Here is a 19,356-nt window from a genome sequence, read left to right on the forward strand (position 1 = left end):
ATATAGAGTAGAGCCTAATAAGCCTATTGCTTTTACACTATTTGTTGTGGTCAAAAGTGTTTTTATTTTTCATGAATGTGATACTAGTTGTCATTACAAACACATCCATGTCATCGTTGTCCCACACAATCCATCACGGTGATCACGCTCTGCTAAACAGATGTTATGTTTTTATGTGTTTTGCCAAGTCCCGGAAAATATGCTGTGTGATTGGCCAGCACAGTCACTTTGATTGGCACTTGTGCCAAATGCTCACCCCAAAATATTATTTATGAGATTGTGGTGGCTTGTGTGGGACAACCAAGGCATGGATGTGTTTGTAATGACAACTAGTTACACATTCATGAAAAAGAAAATCACTTTTGAACACAACAAATAGTGTAAAAGTGATAGGCTTATAGGCTCCATTCTATGCTATGACAGCTGCTGCATTCTGCTGGGGAAACTGGACAACAGGGGCATTTCTGCCTAATACACCCCATGGACAGTCATTTGGGATCAATATAAAGTAGGAAAATGAGCCTAGAAGTGATTTAGGGTGGAGTTGTCCTTTGAGACCTGAGTTCGATTCTACAAATGCCTTCTAAATCAGTTGTTCTCAATTATGTTCAGTGCCAAGGACTCCCAAATGTATGTATACGTCGTATATATAATTTGGCCGCGGACCCCCATCTGAAAATGTTTTGTGCCAGGGACCCCACCCTCCATAAGAGAAGATCTTTGTTAAAACAATTCAAAATTACTCAAAATTCTCCAAACACATAATTTTTCAAAAATAGCAGAGTTACAAGCTCGCAGCACGGCACAAAGTGAGCTTGTATATCTGCTATTTAAGTATACTGTTCTAAACCAATGTTCTAAATCCTAAGCGTTTTCTGGAAGAAAACAAACACACACACACACGTGTGCGTGCGTGCGTGCGTGCGTGCGTGCGTGCGTGCGTGCGTACAGTATATGTACCTGTCTTAAAGGGTTAAGATTGTTTGTTGTGTTTCTAATTGTTTTATTTAGGAAGTTGAAGCGGTTTGATTGGGGTTATTATTGCTACCGGTATATTATGTCCTATCTTATTATGTCAATGGTTCTCAACCTTTCCTGGATCAGGGGCCTATCAGCTGCCGTGTTGAGTGATCAGATGAGTGGGCAGCATGCATCCTCAGAGCATGTTTATTTTAATGATCAGTCAATCCATTGTGTTCTCTTAGTATAACTTTAACATCCTATTCATCGGTATGTCTTTAAAACAATGAAAACCCAGAAGAAATGTCCAGTCCGTTTTAGTTTTTTTCAGTTATTTTAGCGGTTCTTCTTTCCATATGCTCACGGCCCACCAGCGGCCCCCGCCCACAGGTTGAGAACCACTGCATTTTGTTACCTTATGTGGGAAATTCATAATTTCTGTTTTCTGTGATCTTTCTTAAAAGCGTGTGAGTGTGTGCGTGTACGTGTGTGTCTGTGTACGCACGTGTTTGCGTGCGTGCAGTTAGTCCTATGTACTACAACCACCCATGCCTATATCTATATATTTATATCACAGTACTATGCTTTGGGTTATGGGGGGGGGGGGGGGGTGTACAGAGTAATATGCAGCGGTATATATATTTAGCAAGGAGAGGTTATCTCTGGAGCATGTTAAAGCTGCAATCCTTAAAGGAGAATTTCTGGGGAAAACGATGTTCCTACCTTTTAAAAGTATCTCTTAGAAGCCTCCAGGATGTTCCAGCAGTTGTTTGTTCCAAAGAAAAAATATAGTCAATTTTTGTCCGAGCCGTCCTACCCAAACAGGGCTTAAAACGGGAACTATTGGATCAATAATTGTTAGTCTGTTTTTTTCTTTTTTCTTTTTTTTTTGGGGGGGGGGGGGGGGAGCTTCAAAGTCCAACAATTGCTGGAACATCCTGGAAGCTTCTAAAAGTCGGTGTCTGACCTATACCCAGACACACCAAGGTCGAAAATCCCTCAAAGGACGTGTATAGGGAGACCACCTCCAACCAACCACTGCAGGTGTGATAGTTAAATTCTATTAACATACTCTAACACTGGTTCAAAATTGTGTTTTATTCATTGAAAAAAATAAGTTCCGGATTGCAGCTTTCAAGGTACCGGTATACCTACAAGGTGGTGGTATTGTATGTACAAAGGTCATATTATGTACAAAGGAGTGTACAGACTGCATAGAGGTTTTATTTTCAACGGAGCTTGAACAGCACTTAACACTGCATGTGATGTTGAGGAATGGATTGACTTGGTTGTGTGTTTCTGGATTGTAGGTTTAGTTGTTCATCAAGAAGTTGTTACCAGGGCGAGGGTGGAGTTAACCACTTAAACCCCAGCATCTGTATTGTGGGGGGAAGCTGCTATTTTCAGAGAGCTTTCCCCCACAATAACAAAAAATCACACCCAGTGTGAAGGGAGTGGTGCCTCTGGTGGCCACTTGTTCTAGTTATAGTGCTCAGTGTGAATGACCCTTTAGGCTGCTCAACAGCTCAAACATGCATCAAATAACTGAATTTGAGGTTAAACGTGTATAAATAACCAACATTTGGTTCCATTTGTACACACTCTTCTGAGTTCAAATACATAAAATAAATACTCCAGACTATCTAGGGAAGGACTAAGGTTTTATGCGCATCAAGCAATGACTATTTTTTTTATCAACTCGATCACCCCAATAGCCCAATCTACGGTAATCACCTGGTAGATCAAAAAGAGGTGGCTGCCCATCCCTGAACGAAACCCCCATATTGCCATATAGGGCCTAATAGGCTACTTCATATTAAGTCAATAGTGAACATAGCCAATTTACAAGTTCTGAGCTTGTAGATCTGGTATTTCCATCATCATGTTCATCTATCGTCACTGAATATTTTGTCTATTTTTCCCCTATTATTACATGTCCAGAATAGGGACGCTGTTATCTGGTTCATTTTGTTCATGTTCTCATCACTTAATGTGCACCACGGAGTGTTCCAATAAAAGAAAAGCAACAACCTTTAACCATATAAACCCCCTGGTCTTGATGAAACACAACTGAGTTGCAACTGCACCTGGAGCGCTTTTCTTTTCTGTCTACACCAAATTTCTTCTGCAAGCTTATAGCTCACAACAACAACACGTTGCAACGCCTAGATCTGCTAGATCAAGGACCCGCTTGAAAATCTCCAAAGTGTTCCCGGTCGGATGCATTATTCAGTGCATTTTCAGAGCACGTTCATTTCAACGTGTTCTGTAGAATATTTTAAATCATGGGTCTTCAACAGTGGGTCCGGGACCCCTAGGGGGTCCTCAGAGTTACTACAGGGGGTCCTCCAAATCTTTGAGTGATAGAAAGTTTTAATTATATTAACCACTACAACCCTAGTGTCCTTATTCTGAGAACTTTAGCCAAAAATAGCAGATCTACAAGCCAAAAATAGCAGATCTACAAGCTCGCTTGTAGATCGGCTATTTTCGGCAAAGAGCTTTAAGTATTGACGGTTCAAGTGGTTAAATAACTGAAAACACAAATTGACATGAATCGAAAATACACTGATGATCGTGTTGTCAATCTATATGGAATCTATGAAAAGGTTGTGGGGGATCCCTGCATCATCTCTCTCTCAACTAAGGGGTCCTGTAAACGTTAAAGACCCCTGCTTTAAATTCATCAGTGTAACAATGAAAACTATTTTTTTCTATGTTTTAAAGAGCTTCTGTTTACCTTCTTCTGTTTAATGTTATATTTTCATTCAAATCCAGTTGTTTGCTGTATCCTCATGTTCCACAGATTGAGAATGACTGATTTAGACACATGTACTTTCTCTTTCTTATACGTTCCTGTAACCTCTGTTCACATACTGTAATAATGATTTGTGTAGCACAAGGGATGTCAATTCTTTATTCTTCCTTTCCCGTATCTCCAGCCGAGTAGAAATTATCAAAGCACAAACATTGTCCTTGTTCAATTCAACCCAACAACTTTCCTGCTTCTGCTGCTGTGTACATACACAAGCCTTTGTACTTTGTTTTTAATATTTAATAAACGACACATACTATTAAAATTAAATAAACTACAAGTACAAGTACATACCAGATCGACTGTCTTCGGATTTGTGTTGTTTTGTCTCTGGATATTCTGTTTGATGATATTATTAAGCCTTGTTTATAATAGTTTTGTGCTGTGCTGCGCAGTGAAAATAGCAAGGCAAGTCAAGTTTATTTGTATTGCCCATGGGTCTTCAAGAGGGGGTCCGGGACCCCTAGGGGGTCTTTGGAGTTACTACAGGGGGGGCCACCAAATCCTTGTGTGATAGGAACAGTTCTTTCTTTATTTTTGTTATTTCCACTTGGACCCGATGAATTGAGTACTAAGGACCCCAATGGAAACAAGCCATAGGCTTTCTTTGTATTGAACTGTACTTTTCTGTGATTCTTTTGCAAACTGACAATAAAGTATTCAATCAATCTCCCTGTACTGGAGGCAACAATCATTGAAAATAGCCGATCTACAAGCTCATGCGTCACAGCACAATGCATTGTGAGCTTTGGTGTAGAGGGAAAATAGACCAAGTAGTCTACAGAGCCAAAGCTCAAGTTTATGATGTATTGCGGGTCTAAGAGGTTAACATTAATCCAACAAACGTATAAAAACATCAATTTACACAACAACACTGATGAAAGTCTATGAAGCCATCTATGAAAAAGTTCATTCTGTACCACAATGTTATACAATATGTGGTGGGGGTCCCTGCTTCATCTCTCTCTCAGCTAAAGGGTCCTTGCGGCCTGACGTTGAAGCAGGGTTAATTTTGACAGCAAATTTTTTAGTCATAGTCTTTTGAATCAAAGTTCATATTTTAGTCATCTGAAAAGTTCAGTTTTAGTCGACTAAATATAAGATTATAGTTGACTAAATGTACAGTTGACTTTGTCGACAAAAATGTATTTTGGCAGTCCTCCATGGTGTCGTAATGGCAGATATTACACTTGGTTGCATGCTAAAAATAGCCCATCTAAAAGCTCACATGTGCAACGCATTGTGAGCTTGTAGATGTGCTATTTTCAGAGCGCAACACCCGAGCATAACATAAAATGACTTGTCTTAGTTCTACTGTATCTCTTCTCCAGTAGTCCCTCCCTAACTTTCAAGTCTAGTCTGTATTTATTGACGAAATTGACAATATACTGTATTTAGTCATAAGTTTTAGTCATCATAGCTTAGTTTTTGTCTTTGTCATGAAGAAAACAACAACAAGGCGAGTCAATGTGCTTTGCATAAAAGAGAAACACAGGGAATTTGAATTCAGTGACATTTGCGATCTAAAAAATAGCAGATCTACAAGCAGTAGACATCAACACTCTCCATCGATAGCCATAGCCACAGAAGACAGGTTGATGCCGCTACTAAATCTGCCCCTGGCTCAATGACAACAAACTATCAATACACTTATAGGCAAAACCGAATCCATCCTCTTTGGGTTAATTCATAACCTCAGCAAAGTCGATAACTTCACAATCAAAGTAGGTGATACTGTAATAGCAAGAAAAAACTAAATCACCTACCTGGGTAGCATCTTAGAGGCAAACCCTTCCAGTGAAAAAATGACTTCTATGGTAATGAAAAAAGATAAACCAACAAATTAGTTTCTTGCAGAGGGTCGCCCCGCTGAACAATAGCAATACACGGAAGACTAGGAGGTGCACTCATTCTGCCCCTCCTTGACTCTATGGGGTTCATGTATGGTATCGCGATGCCCCAAATGCCTTCAAATCAAAGCTCCAAACAGCCCAAAACAAACTGATTAGGGTTCTGCTTGGCCTTCCTTCTCGGGCTCACCTTACCGCTTATCAGCTGACAGAGTACAGCATCTTGCAATGTGCCTGGTGTACAAGATACACTACACCACGATACCCATGTACCAAAATACTTCCTAAACATCAAGGATGTCCACAACACCGGAGGTAGCTCCAAATCATGTTCAACCCAGATTTAACTCAAATTCGTTCTCCTGCTCTACCACTAACATGTGGAACGCCCTATCGAAAGCCTTAAAGGAGTGTAAATCCCTAACTTCCTTTAAAATTGAAAAGTCACTTACAGGCGGCTGCTACTCGAAACTTGTAATAGACTAAGCCCATACTTACTTCCCCTTTTCCACTGTAAATATATTTTTATTTATTTTCTTATTTTTTTCTTTGACTGTATGTTTTTCTTTTTACTATTGATGATATCCTCTGCATAGTACTGTGTTCTATCCGTCTGTCATTCAATGTTATATGAGATACATAAAGGTTTCCTATGTAAATAAGCCTAAAGGCTTCTTGGATCTCCTTAGTACCAGTGAACTGCACTGTCATGAAACTGTACCTTTTCCTATGTGGTTGATTCCATCACAGACAAATGCCTTCAAGCCTTTAAACGCAGAGTTCCATATCATATAGTGGGATACATTATCTTACTTGGCTATTGTTCACAAATGTATTAAAAAAGGGGGAATAAATCTGCGCGTGACAGCAAGCAAAACAAGAACAAAACCAAGGCACCAGACGTGTGCAGACTACATAGAGGCAAGCATTCATACGTGTCTGCTCTGCAAGCAACACGGAAAATAGCATCAATCACAGACACCTCTGTCTCTATGGCAACCAAATCACAAAGACCCAAAGTGACCGGAACCTGAACTGAACTTCAAAACAATCTCAGCGTCTGGAACAGAGCAGACCACTAGTTGGTCAACGTATGGTCCGGGGACCACCTGAGGATCAAATGGACCCTTTACATGGTCTGTAACTCTGAAAGTGCATAATACAAATATAGATTTGGGACGCTCTCAGAGTTAAATAAAACAATGATTTTACAGTGTGGATTTTAAAAGTATCAGGGGTCCACACAGCTTACTGCAATCAACATGGTGGTCCTCGCAGGGGTCGTCATCAATATGTCCTTACACAGACAATTGTGCCTGTGGCAAGATTTGTATTTTGCTTTTACACACCATTATAACATTTATAATGATCTTGTTTTGATCATAAGAGCCAATCACTGAATGTCTGTCTCCAGGTTTTCCTCAGAACATAGGAATCCACAGTGGTTCTCAAACGTTTTATTTTCAAGGACCCCCATAACTCTCAGAGTTACAGACCTGTAAAGATCATTTAGGGCTCACTCTTAATGTGTTTGTCTGCTCATTTTGTATGTCCATTGTCCAACCATGGCAAAAACTGAATTTTGACAAAACATTTCCACCACAAGGCCAGCATGGCAATGACCCCTGCGTCCCCGAAATGGAAAAAACGAAACGATTGAGAATCACTGGAACGTGACTGTACAAGGCTTACCCTAAAGTGACCTGAACCTGAATTGAACTTCAAAACAATCTGGGTGGTTTAGAAATAGAGACTGTATATACAAGGAGATGTACAGATGCTGTCTGGAGCAAACCAAGCCTGAAAAACAGGGAATCAAAGTGTCATTATGCTGTGACAGCAGCAGGCTGCCTGGATAAATGATTGTGCTCACATGACCATGAGATACACCGGCTTCTCTCCTTTGTGAGGTGGGAATGTTATCGTCACTGTCGGGCAGAAACCTCGTATCTCCAAGTTTCAAATTTGTATGTTCTTTCGTAAGTACAAGCCCTGCTTCATCACACAAGACTATCGCACAAAACTAGTGAAAATAGCAGATAAGCACACAACGCCTGGCGGTGCGAAATGATAAATACAAAACGAAAGGTTTTGGACATACAAGGTTTGCACCCGACAACAACGCTATCAGAGTCTATTTGCCCTCTGGGAGAACGCTGCGTTCAACCTGCATAATGTAGGGCTGAGATGTGCTCTAAGCTTTGACAGAACTACCGTAATTACCAGTCTGTCTTAACCACCTGTTTTATAATTCTACTTACTTATATTGCTATATTATTATATTGTTTTATAATATCTAACTATTGATTTACCGAATATGCATGTCCGTCTGATGTCCGTCTACTCTGGCCTACAGACTGGCCTAGACATGGAAACCATATATGGGCATAAAAGAGAGCCAGACAGGGCCATTAATGGAGATGACAGACATCAGACATCATAGATATCTGACGTCATAGTCCACATGAGGCTGACACAATATATCCACATATGGGCATGTGACATCATACTGTAGATGTCTGACGTCATAGACCACATGAGGCTAACCCATATACAGTATGGGCATGAAAGGGATTGTATTAGTGTGGTTGCCCTAAAAGGGAATCAACTGGGAATCCCCATATATAGACATATTGTGTCTCATGTGGTCTATGGGGAATGCCCATGCACATATTGACTGACATCACTGATACCGCTGCCATAACAACAATGCCCAAATTTGGAGATGACTGACATCACTGATACGTCTGGGTTCTACCAGAGTCGTCTAATCAGAGAGTCCTGCCACTGCGGGATCAGAAACAGCGCTGGTCACGTGGTTCATTGTCACTTTACACCTCGTAGACTTCAATGCATTTTGTAAACTTCCGGTTCGCCGTTTGTCACTATACGCCAATAGATGTGTGCGTAGAAGACCTGGCCCCATGAAGTGAACGGGAGTGATGCAACTCTCCGTAGGTAGAAGGCTCTGGGTTCTACAACATTACTTCTGAGACTCCTACATTCAATTCCTCATATACTGTGCACACCCCCGGGCAAGGAACTAAATATCTAACTATTAAGCGGCCTTAATGTCCGTCTGTCTGTCCGTCCGTCTGTCCGGAACCCGCATGCTGACATCACTGATACTAAACAGTGCCCAAATTTGGAGATAAATGACATCACTGATACTGCCTGTATACTGCGCATGCGTCCCCACCATGGTAACAGACGTGTGACGAAACAGTGCCCGAATTTGCAGATGAGTGACTGATCTCACTGATACATCTGGGTTGTCCAACATTACTTCTGAGACTCCTTCATTCAGTCCCTCATATGTGCACACCCCCCGGGCAAGGACTAGTGGTTATATATTATTTTTCTATATATCGGCACGTTTCGAGTAGCCGATCTACAAGCACACAAAATGTCTGCAGTTGCTGGGAAAGTTTGACAAATCTTGAACAACAGCGACAATGTTTTAAAAGATTGTGACGTTTCCTCCCGACCTATAATAATCACCAGGGGCGTCACATGGGGGGGAAAAGTGGGACTGAGTTACTAGGGCCCACGGTGGAGGCCCTAATTATTTTATACTTTAGCAATTGAAAAATAGCAGATATACAAGCTCACAGCGTTTCACCAAGTGCCGCACTGCAAGCTTGTAGATCTTGTAAATCAGACCAGATTTTGCTTCTTCTAACTGTACCTGTGCCGTGATGCATCTTAAATGTGACTACTGTCCAAGTGCAGTGCAACTCAGGTCTGTTTTATTAAGTATAGAGTGTCTAAGTATTCTGAGGCACCACTGGGACTTGTGTCACGGCAACCTAGGGCAGTGGTTCTCAACCTTTTCAGCCTGTTAACTGGGTACCCCCCAGTTAAGCACTAAGAGTTGAGGGATTACATTTTGTGCACGGTTCTATTGTGAAAATAGCAGATCGCGTTGCGAGGCATTGTGAGCATGTAGATCTGCTATTTTCACAAGTTCTGCCTCTAAAATTTGACAATTTGGCCAATGTTTAATTCATAATTTTAGTGGTTTTAAAAAGTCCTTAAATTGTTACTTTAGAAATGTGCGTGTACCCTCTATACACTTAAACTTTATGTTGGTTTGTTTACTGTTGAGTGAGAATACAATGTTGCACATTAGGTTAATCATCTGGGGACCCCCCAAAATAATTTTGGGACCCCCCTGGTCTACATTGTGCCACTCCATTGTACCTCAGATACATTCTGTAAAGTATTCACATATCATCATAATAATAATTATGCTCATGCCGTGTTTTATTGCCAGATACAATTTGGTGCAATATTGCCACAGGCCATTTAATGTCATTCACCACTTGCCATTTGATTACAATCACCTCTTGTGTGCCAAAAATATGTTTTTTGTCTGTGATCAACTTGCTTTGCATATACCACCACACATCACTGTCTGTCACCCTATAGAATAGGGTATACCCTATATATATATAGCCTATATACCGGTATACAGTATGGCTCAGCCAGCTAGAGAACATAGCCTACTTCTGACATATGTCTGCCTCAAACCCTCTGTCTCACATGTAGGCCTATTTAGAATGTATTATTCTATAGCAGAAATGAAATGCAAAATATAAAGCACAAATAAATAACTACATCCATTTGTGTCTTGGGATGGTCTTCTGCCTTAATAACGTTTTAATCATGGGCTATTTTTGTAATCATATTACTTCGGTCTCATCATCATCATGTCATACACAGCATATACTGCAGTGCACACACCCTCCCCAGTAACAGTAACACCCCCACTGTGTCTGCCTTAGCTGTCCTTGTTTTAGCTGACATGAGATGATGGCTCAAGGGACACATATGGTGGGGAAGTGGGGGGGGGAGAGAGAGAGTTAGAGAGAGAGAGAGAGAGAGAGAGAGAGAGAGAGAGAGAGAGAGAGAGAGAGAGAGAGAGAGATTTGAAGCATGCAGGGGCACATTTGATTCCCCAAAAAACAAGGGTCCTCCTAGCAACTATAAGGTCCCTGTGAGGTCTGCTGTGAGACAGTCCTCAGCCCTCCGCTTCTGTTTTGTCCAATAATCTGTATTCAGTAAGACAACAAAGGACACAATGTACTCGACCATATTTCCCCTGTCCAAATCGTCACACTACGCTTAGGAGAGGAAACAGGGCGGGTTATCATCATGACTAAGAAGAAGTCAGCATTATCAGGTTACTAGGCAGACTCAGCGATAAATAAATAAAAATCCCCTCACTGAGCCAATTCCACTGTTTGCCCACTAGGTGGCAGTGAGCATCAGAAGCCTGCCTCCAGCCAGTCACACAACCCTATTGGTTTATAATGAGGAGAGGTCCCCGTCCCCACTGTCTCCCTGGCAACCAGGGTTGGGGACAGGGAGAGGGCAGAGCATGTACATGTGTGTGTGTGTGTGTGTGTGTGTGTGTGTGTGTGTGTGTGTGTGTGTGTGTGTGTGTGTGTGTGTGTGTGTGTGTGTGTGTGTGTGTGTGTGTGTGTGTTGAGAAAGGGGGGGGAGGGGGGACCTCTCAGTGGCTCTCAAACATTTTCGTGTCAAGGAGCCCCAAAATTGATTATGTTTAGTATTTGGCGCAGACCACCCACTCTGTTTCAAAAATATTTTGCACCAGGGACCCCCTAAAGAGAAGATTTGTGTTCATAAATAGTAGGCCTACAAGCTCTGTGACGCGTTGTGAGCTTGTAGAGCTGCTGTTTCGGAAGAGCCGATGTATAAAACCAGGTTAAACGCCACTTTGAGAAGCCTGTGCTGCAGACTGCATAAGGTGTAGGGAGTGACACAATTAGGACAGTACATAAGGTATCAGGTGTGACACAAGGCTTATAGACAGTACATAAGGTATCAGGTGTGACACAAGGCTTATAGACAGTACATTAGGTATCAGGTGTGACACAAGGCTTATAGACAGTACATAAGGTATCAGGTGTGACACAAGGCTTATAGACAGTACATAAGGTATCGGTTGTGACACAGTGCTTATAGACAGTAGGGCATTAACGACTTGTGACAAAACCCGACAATTCACCCTTTGTCAGCCTTCTGATTGGTCCCTGAACCAGCAGGCTCTTTCTGCCTTGTCCTGCCCTGGTTCCGCCTTGTTTATGTTGCTAAAACATCATATTTGGAGAAATAAACACATTTAAAAACATGCCCAGGCACTATACTGAACCTGAGAGGCTCCTTTTTTTTTACTGAAACAAGTTTAAAATGAGAATTATTGAATACACAAAATAACAATAAGAAGCAACTGGTAGTGGATGGAGAGAAAGGACTGTTGTCCCACCAAGACACAGCAACCAATGGGTGAATGATGGTCCACTCACTGTTTCAAAATATAATAAAATAACAGTTGGGGGCAGAGCATTCACACATCGTGCCCCCTGTCTCTGGAATGCTCTCCCTCGAGCTGTCAGAGATGCCGACACTATGGCCATTTTTAAATCTAGGCTAAAAACCCATGTTTTCCTCAATGTTCAAACTCCCTACTTTCTTTTCTTTTTCTTTCCTTTCTCCTTTTTCTCCCTTTCTCACTGACCTGCACAGTTGCAGCTGACACATTTTATGACACATTTTATTACCTTTGTTGTTTTGCTATTGATATTTTTGTTGTACGATTATTTTTATAAATAATGTTTTTTGCTGTTTTGTACTCGACTTGTTGTATTGTCGTGAATGTTTTTGCTGTTTTATGACTTTGTTGTGAAGTGCACAGAGACCCTTTGGGGTGATATAAATAAAAATAAACTGAAACTTAAACTTGGCTTATTAACCAGGGATCCTTTTAAGCCCTGTTATAGCTATACTTTGTAGTTTAATTTAGTTTAATTGATTGAATACTTCTTGAATTCTTGAATGCTATTAACACGGTTGTTAACAGTACAGATGGTGCAGTCAAAAGTGAAGCTAAAGGGATAACGCAGGTGCAGGTGCTTGTTTCTCTCAGTTAATTAAGACATAGAATATACATAGCCTCCATGCATACAATACATAACACTCTGTAGGCTACTGACAAAATGTGACAAAAACACATCAACAGCAGGCTGAAAGGGATTAACAAAACCGTTTAGCTTTTGTAACCAAAAACGTTTAGCTTTTGTGACACGTTAATGAGGACGTCACAATCAGTGTCAGGCCTGTTCTATTTCAGGAGGAGTCTAAAGGCCATGAGGCGGTTTCCATAGCTTCTATCATTCACAGTTTGCCACACAGTTGAACCCTATTTATGCCAATTTACCAGTGCCAATTATGCTTCTAATTAGAGGGAGTTTATGCATAAACCCCACCAAGCCAAAAGGAACATTTATCCTATTTGAAGAATAACGTCGGTTTCACCCCCTGCCCCCGAAAAAAGCTTTCTTCCCCCGGCTTATCCAGAACTGCTTTTGTTATATTGAGTGCCACTTCTGTAACATTACCTTTATTAAAAATAAACTTTCATGAACTTTATTATTATTGATTATTATTGAATGTGTATGAGTGTATGTGTAACAATAGATAACATATATTTTGTAACGGTTTGTGATAATTACAAAAACGCACATGGAAAACGAAGCAGGACACGTGAGTCTCGCCCGCCTCAGCTGTAATCAGCTGTCAGTCAGATCCTTTCCTGTTCCTCATTCACAGATCTGCCATTAATTACATCACACATCACACTGTCATACTCCAGTCAGCTCAGTAAGGGAGGCGCCTTTAAATACGGCTTGCATTCACTATAGCTCTGCTTGTCTTGGATCCGAAGCTTCGCATCCACTGCTGCTTAGCTGCCCCCAGCCTCCACCTTTTGATCAGAGTCTGACATACTGCTGATTTTATGTCTGCGGATTCAAGCCAATATGTCAATGTATTGCTATTGTACTACTATTGTATCCCTATGGGGGGGGGTTGCTTAGCGTTCCCTGATTTTGCATAGCAATCTACTTGAACAAAGTTCATGGGTTGCACACAAACGTTTGAGCAGTGGTGCTCAAAGTGGGGTTCAAGGACCTCCAGTGGTCCTTGACGGGGTTCCAGGAGGGACCCCAGCTAAATGTTTCACATACCGGTAGTAGGAACCAAATGCGCCCTGACTGGCAGTACTGTAACACTGAGAGTGAACGTACACTCTCAGAGTTATGGAGGTACATGGCCCAAATGGATACCAAACTGAAGGTCCTTGAAATTAAACATTTTGATTACCACTATACTTTACGGCAGTGGTTCTCAACCTGTGGGTCGGGACCCCCAGGGGGCCCCCAAATTATTTTGGGGGGTCCCCAGATGATTAACTTAATGTGCAACATTGTTTTCTCAGTCAACAGTAAACAAATGAACATACACTCTAAGTGTATAGAGGGTATATGCACACTTCTAAAGTGACAATTTAAGGACTTTTTAATGCCTCTAAAATGACAAATTAAACATTGGCCAAATTGTCAAATATTAGAGGCAGCAATTGTGAAAATAGCAGATCTACATGCTCACAGCGAGGCGTTCGCAATAGAACCGTGTTATACAAAATATAATGCCTCAACTCTTAGTGCTGGTCAGGATGGGGGGTCCCCAGTTAAAATATGATTATTTTGGGGGTCACGGCCAGAAAAGGTTGAGGACCACTGCTTTACGGGACTAGCTACTCCCAGTACCTGTAAGCCCTGTGGAAGGTGCAGTGCACCACAGAGAGCTCCCTACCTCCCGGCTCCCGTCCAGGTGTTTGAGCAGAGCAAAAAAAAAAAATTAAAGAAGAAGGATTGTGAAGGACAAACATTCTCCCAGCAACGGACTGTGTGTACGCATGCGGACAGAACAGGCAAGCAAGCGCCTGAGGACGCTCAGCCCCAGTCTTTTTTTTCCCCCCCTGAGGCTGTCGGAGGAAACAAGGAAAACAGAAAAGAAAATGGAAAAGGAAAGAAATCCAAAACAAAACAACACTGCCACGTTGCTGCAAAAGGGGTTCTACCATTAATCTTTCCTAATATCTGTTAGGTATTTTGTTGTGGTTTATATCATCTTTTTATCAATTCATATTGATGACCAACTGACCACCTGACCCTAAGGCACAGCTCGTGACTGTGCCATGCTTTAATGTCATGTACCATACCCACAAGGTCTCTGTCTGGTAGAAATGAGGCCTTGATCTACTGCCATGGAGCCTGTACCTAAAACAATGAGAATTGTTTTGGTTTATAAGGTTCAGCCTGGGACATCTGGTGTCATCCAGACACCAGCAAGGACATCTCTTCCCCCAGGAACCTACTGTATATGGACTCTTTGTCTTGTTGCCATTTGTGGACAAGAAACATCCTATGAACTGTTGAAACGTCATCCATTGACTGACCAAATGACCATACTTATACTCATGTCAAAACATCATTTGTCAGAGAGAGCACGAACCATTGAACCATTATTTCTGTACTGTACCTGTCTTGAATTTTCTCTCTCCATAAACATTCCATTCTCACTCTGAATCACTCTCCTGTCTTATTTCTTTGTGGTGGATTATAGGGGAATAAGAAGGTGTTGTTGTTTACAAATAATATATTTATCAATATCTCATACAGCACTGGTTCCCAAACACTGGGTCGGGAACCATTTGTGGGTCGCGGGCACATTTTTATGATTCCCTTAATTTTTTGTTTCCCAGTACATTTTGTTTTTAGTTATGTCAAAAACATTTTCAAAAAACATGTCCCAAAAATAACCGATATACAAGCTCACAATGCAGCGCGAAGTGTCGCGTTGTGAGCTTGTAGATCTGATGTTTTCAATATTAGGGCTGGGACTTTAACTGATTAATTGCGATTAATTAATTACAGAAAATGAACGCGATTAAAAGAAATTACGCATTTTAATCACACTTAGTTTTTGCACCACAGAACCTTCAGTTTCGGGCATACCGATCATAGCGATGCACCAACCAAGAAGAGACAACAAACACAAAGGGAGAAGTAGCCGATCAGAGCACTTTGCTTGGCCCAGTGGATGCGAAATTTAGATTTAAAAAACTCACTCGTTGATTCACTCGTACAACAAAATGTGTTTTACTTGAAAAAAATATATATTCTCGGGTCAAATATTAATATGCGATTAATTCGATAACATGTTTTAATCGCATCCCAGCCCTATATATATATATATGTGAATAAATGAATAGAATTTCTTTATTGCAGACTCAGGCCATGTACTGTACTTTCACTTCAGGATATTTACATGACACCGCTGGTCAGTGATGGAAAAAGTACTCACATGTTTTAGTAAACGTATCAATACTACAATGTAGAAATACAAGTAAAAGTCTGGAATTAAAAATGTACTTGGGTAAAAGTATCAAAGTATTGGCATCAAAATAAAGTACAAAATGCTTGAAAATAGCAGATCTACAAACGAGTTGTGAACTTTTTAAAAATACTGTATTTGAAGCGAGAAATAGATGATACAGTAACAGAAAATGGATTCTATTTGACCAACACTTCCTTCCTTGTTTTCCAAGGCGACCGTATTGCGCTGGGGGGACGCCCAGCGCAAAGCTTGTGGAATACTTTCATTACTGTAAACAAGGAAATACTCTGTTTTGTTTTTAGTTTTGAGTCAAATTATTAATTGGATTGAATAGCTGTGTAATAAGCGGGATATTACATGGCTTCGCCTTGGGGATTATCAGCCTGTCGGAATTATGTTTCTCGATAACGACCGCACAGCCAGACGATATCCCTTGCATAATCTATATCTGCAAAGTAACTAACTAAAGTTTTCAAATAAAAGTAGTGGAGTAAAAGTCCAATATTTGGATCCGAGATGTAGTGGAGTAGAAGTAAGGTATTGGAAATTGGAAATACTCAAGTAAACTTCCACTTCCACTTAAACGTCTTCCTGCCTTGTGAAGAAGTGTATATGCGTGGTGGTGTGGTTTTAGTTGGGTGTGAGACCCCCCATGGTGAACGGCGAGTATAGGGGCCACACAGCAGGATATGGTTACGCTAAAGCGATTTCCCTTCTGTACAATGATATGTTACACCTTAAGAACCAAGTAAACACGTCACTCCGCGAGCATAAATTCAGCATAGTCTGATGTCAAATATTTCCCAACAGGGGCGTCACAAGCGGGGGAAAAGTGGGGCTGAGTTACTAGGGCCCAAGGTGGAGTGGCCTGAATTATTTTATACTTTAGCTATTGAAAAATAGCTAAAGGGCCGGCACTGAGTGCCACGCTGCGAGCTTGTAGATCTGCTATTTTTGAAAAGTCGTGAAAATGTGTGCAAAACTTTGAATATGTACTTTTTAAGCAAACATTTGTAACTCAAATTTTGCTTCGGGGGGGGGGGGGGGGGGGGGGGGGGGGGTCCCTGGAACGAAATATTTTGAGATGGGGGTCCGTGGCCAAATACGTATCATTTTGGGGGTCCTTCACATGGAAAAGTTTGAGCACCACTGACATAGAAACATAGGTTTTTCAAAAAACCTTAGAAGGATTTGAAATTTTCAAAGACACATTTTCAAGATTTTTCAAAAATAGCAGATCTACAAGCTCGCAGCGCGGCACTCGGTGCCGCGCTGTGAGCTTGTATATCTGCTATTTTTCAATAGTTAAAGAACCCTGCAGGGCCCAGAATTTGGTGTGACACCCCTGTTTCCCAAACACAAAACCATTTGATCTCCTCTCTCTCAGTGAGATGATGACTAACCCAGATTGCTGACGTACTGTACGCTTTAAAGCAATTTGGTGTACCAGTGCAAGAAGCAGCCTCAGTTCCTGCAGTGACATCACGCTCTGGCTTCACTGTGATGTCACACTAACAGAATCCCTTTTATATGGAGTTCCCTGTGTCTAAAAGACTGGGCTTTTAAATCAGCGTTTCAACCCTGTTTTCCCTTAATTTTAGATCAAGCCGAAGATAAGCATCTTTGTACTGCTTAAATGCTGGATGCAAAGCCCCCAGGATTAATAATTTTAATTCTGTAAAAGAAAGTATGGAATGGAAATGATCAACCGGTTGGTGCATCTCTAACCTTTGAAAGGGTAATAAGAATTTATTCTGCTTTCTTACTATGATTATTATCATTATAGTGTAAAAATGGAAACGATGATTTAGACTAAATTGTGAACATTGAAATGTACTTTGAATGCTTTTGCCTTTTTCTATTTCTGTAAAAGCCTTTATTTGTTAATAGATTTACCTGCAAAATAAATCATTCTAAAATCAGATTTTTATAAGCATCGTTATGAAATGTATAACCATAGAAATCTGCTTACATATGGTGTGTTGAACCTATAATCTAAGTGTGGCCTAACTTGTTGGGATATTGATTCGAAGGTTTAGTTAATATTCAAAAACACCTCCTTGGATCTAATTATCCTAGATTCAAAATAACTACTCTGATACCACACCAACAGTCAGATCCAGCAGCGAGCTACAGTTAATCTCAGGTTACAGAGGAAGACCAATGCATTGGGTCATAGGCAGAGGTTTCTGATGTTGAAATTAGGAGGGACTGAGAGATGGTTGTAGTTAGATTTCAGAGCGAGTCGTTGCACATATACGCTTAAAGATGTCTATTGATATTTAGACTTCTAAAACCTATTGAAATGGATAGCGTAACGCAATCCTGTATGGGATTGCGTGGATTAATAACACCTGACGTCATCAATATTAAACCCATATCTGACAGGACTTCATATGGGAATGCCCATATATGGAAGCCACATCGGCCACCTACCACACTAACAGAATCCATACATGGCCAAGACAGATGGCCAAGACAGCCCATATCTGTGTGGCTGGTTCTGCAGACAGGATCTCCATGTATGGGCATAAAAGGGTATGATATCAGATGTCACAGACATCATAGGACTTTCACATAACGATTAACTGAGTAAGAATGTTTGGGCTCTCACAGCATATCTCCATATACAGTACATGGATCTCCATATATGGGTACCAGGGATCTCCTTATATGGGTAACTGGTCCGATATACATCACTGGCCAGATGGCCAAGACATGGCGCGACGTCTACTAGTAAGACGCCCTGTGGCGTCTTACTAGTAGATAGATAGATATTGGTGTACAATATGCATTAACAGTCATACTGAACATGGATGTGAACTTTGCTGTAGAGGGCTTAGGATAAAAGCACACACACACACACACACACACACACACACACACACACACACACACACACACACACACACACACACACACAAACACACACACACACACACACACACACACACACACACACACACACACACACAAACACACACAAACACACACACACACACACACACACACACACACACACACACAAGCACACACACTACATGCTATATTGTATGGAGTGTGCCATAGAGATAGCAGTGCCTGTAAAGCAGGCAGCAACAGCAGAAGATGCTGACCCAGCGTTCCTGGCTGGTAATATGATGGGATCATCAGACGACCAACGCAGGACGAGTCAGAACATTAAGTCTTAAAGATGCTTATAGAGCCTCACTTAATCACTTAAAGCCCTATATACTTAGTAGTTGACCGGGATCCCCCAGGGCTCAATACATTGGCCCACTCCTTTTCCCTCGTTCACAGAACATAGACATAGATCTAACAATCTCACGACACGCCGCATTGCAACGTTTTAACCACTTATAAGCTCAATTTGATATACGTTGTCGTCAAGCTCACGTGTCATTACGAGTTTGTAGAAATGCTTTACGCAATTTTGTTGTTCATAATGACCTAGCTCAGCATTTT

Source organism: Nannobrachium achirus (assembly GCF_963921795.1).
Source record: "Nannobrachium achirus genome assembly, chromosome: 5".
Lineage (NCBI taxonomy): Eukaryota > Metazoa > Chordata > Actinopteri > Myctophiformes > Myctophidae > Nannobrachium > Nannobrachium achirus.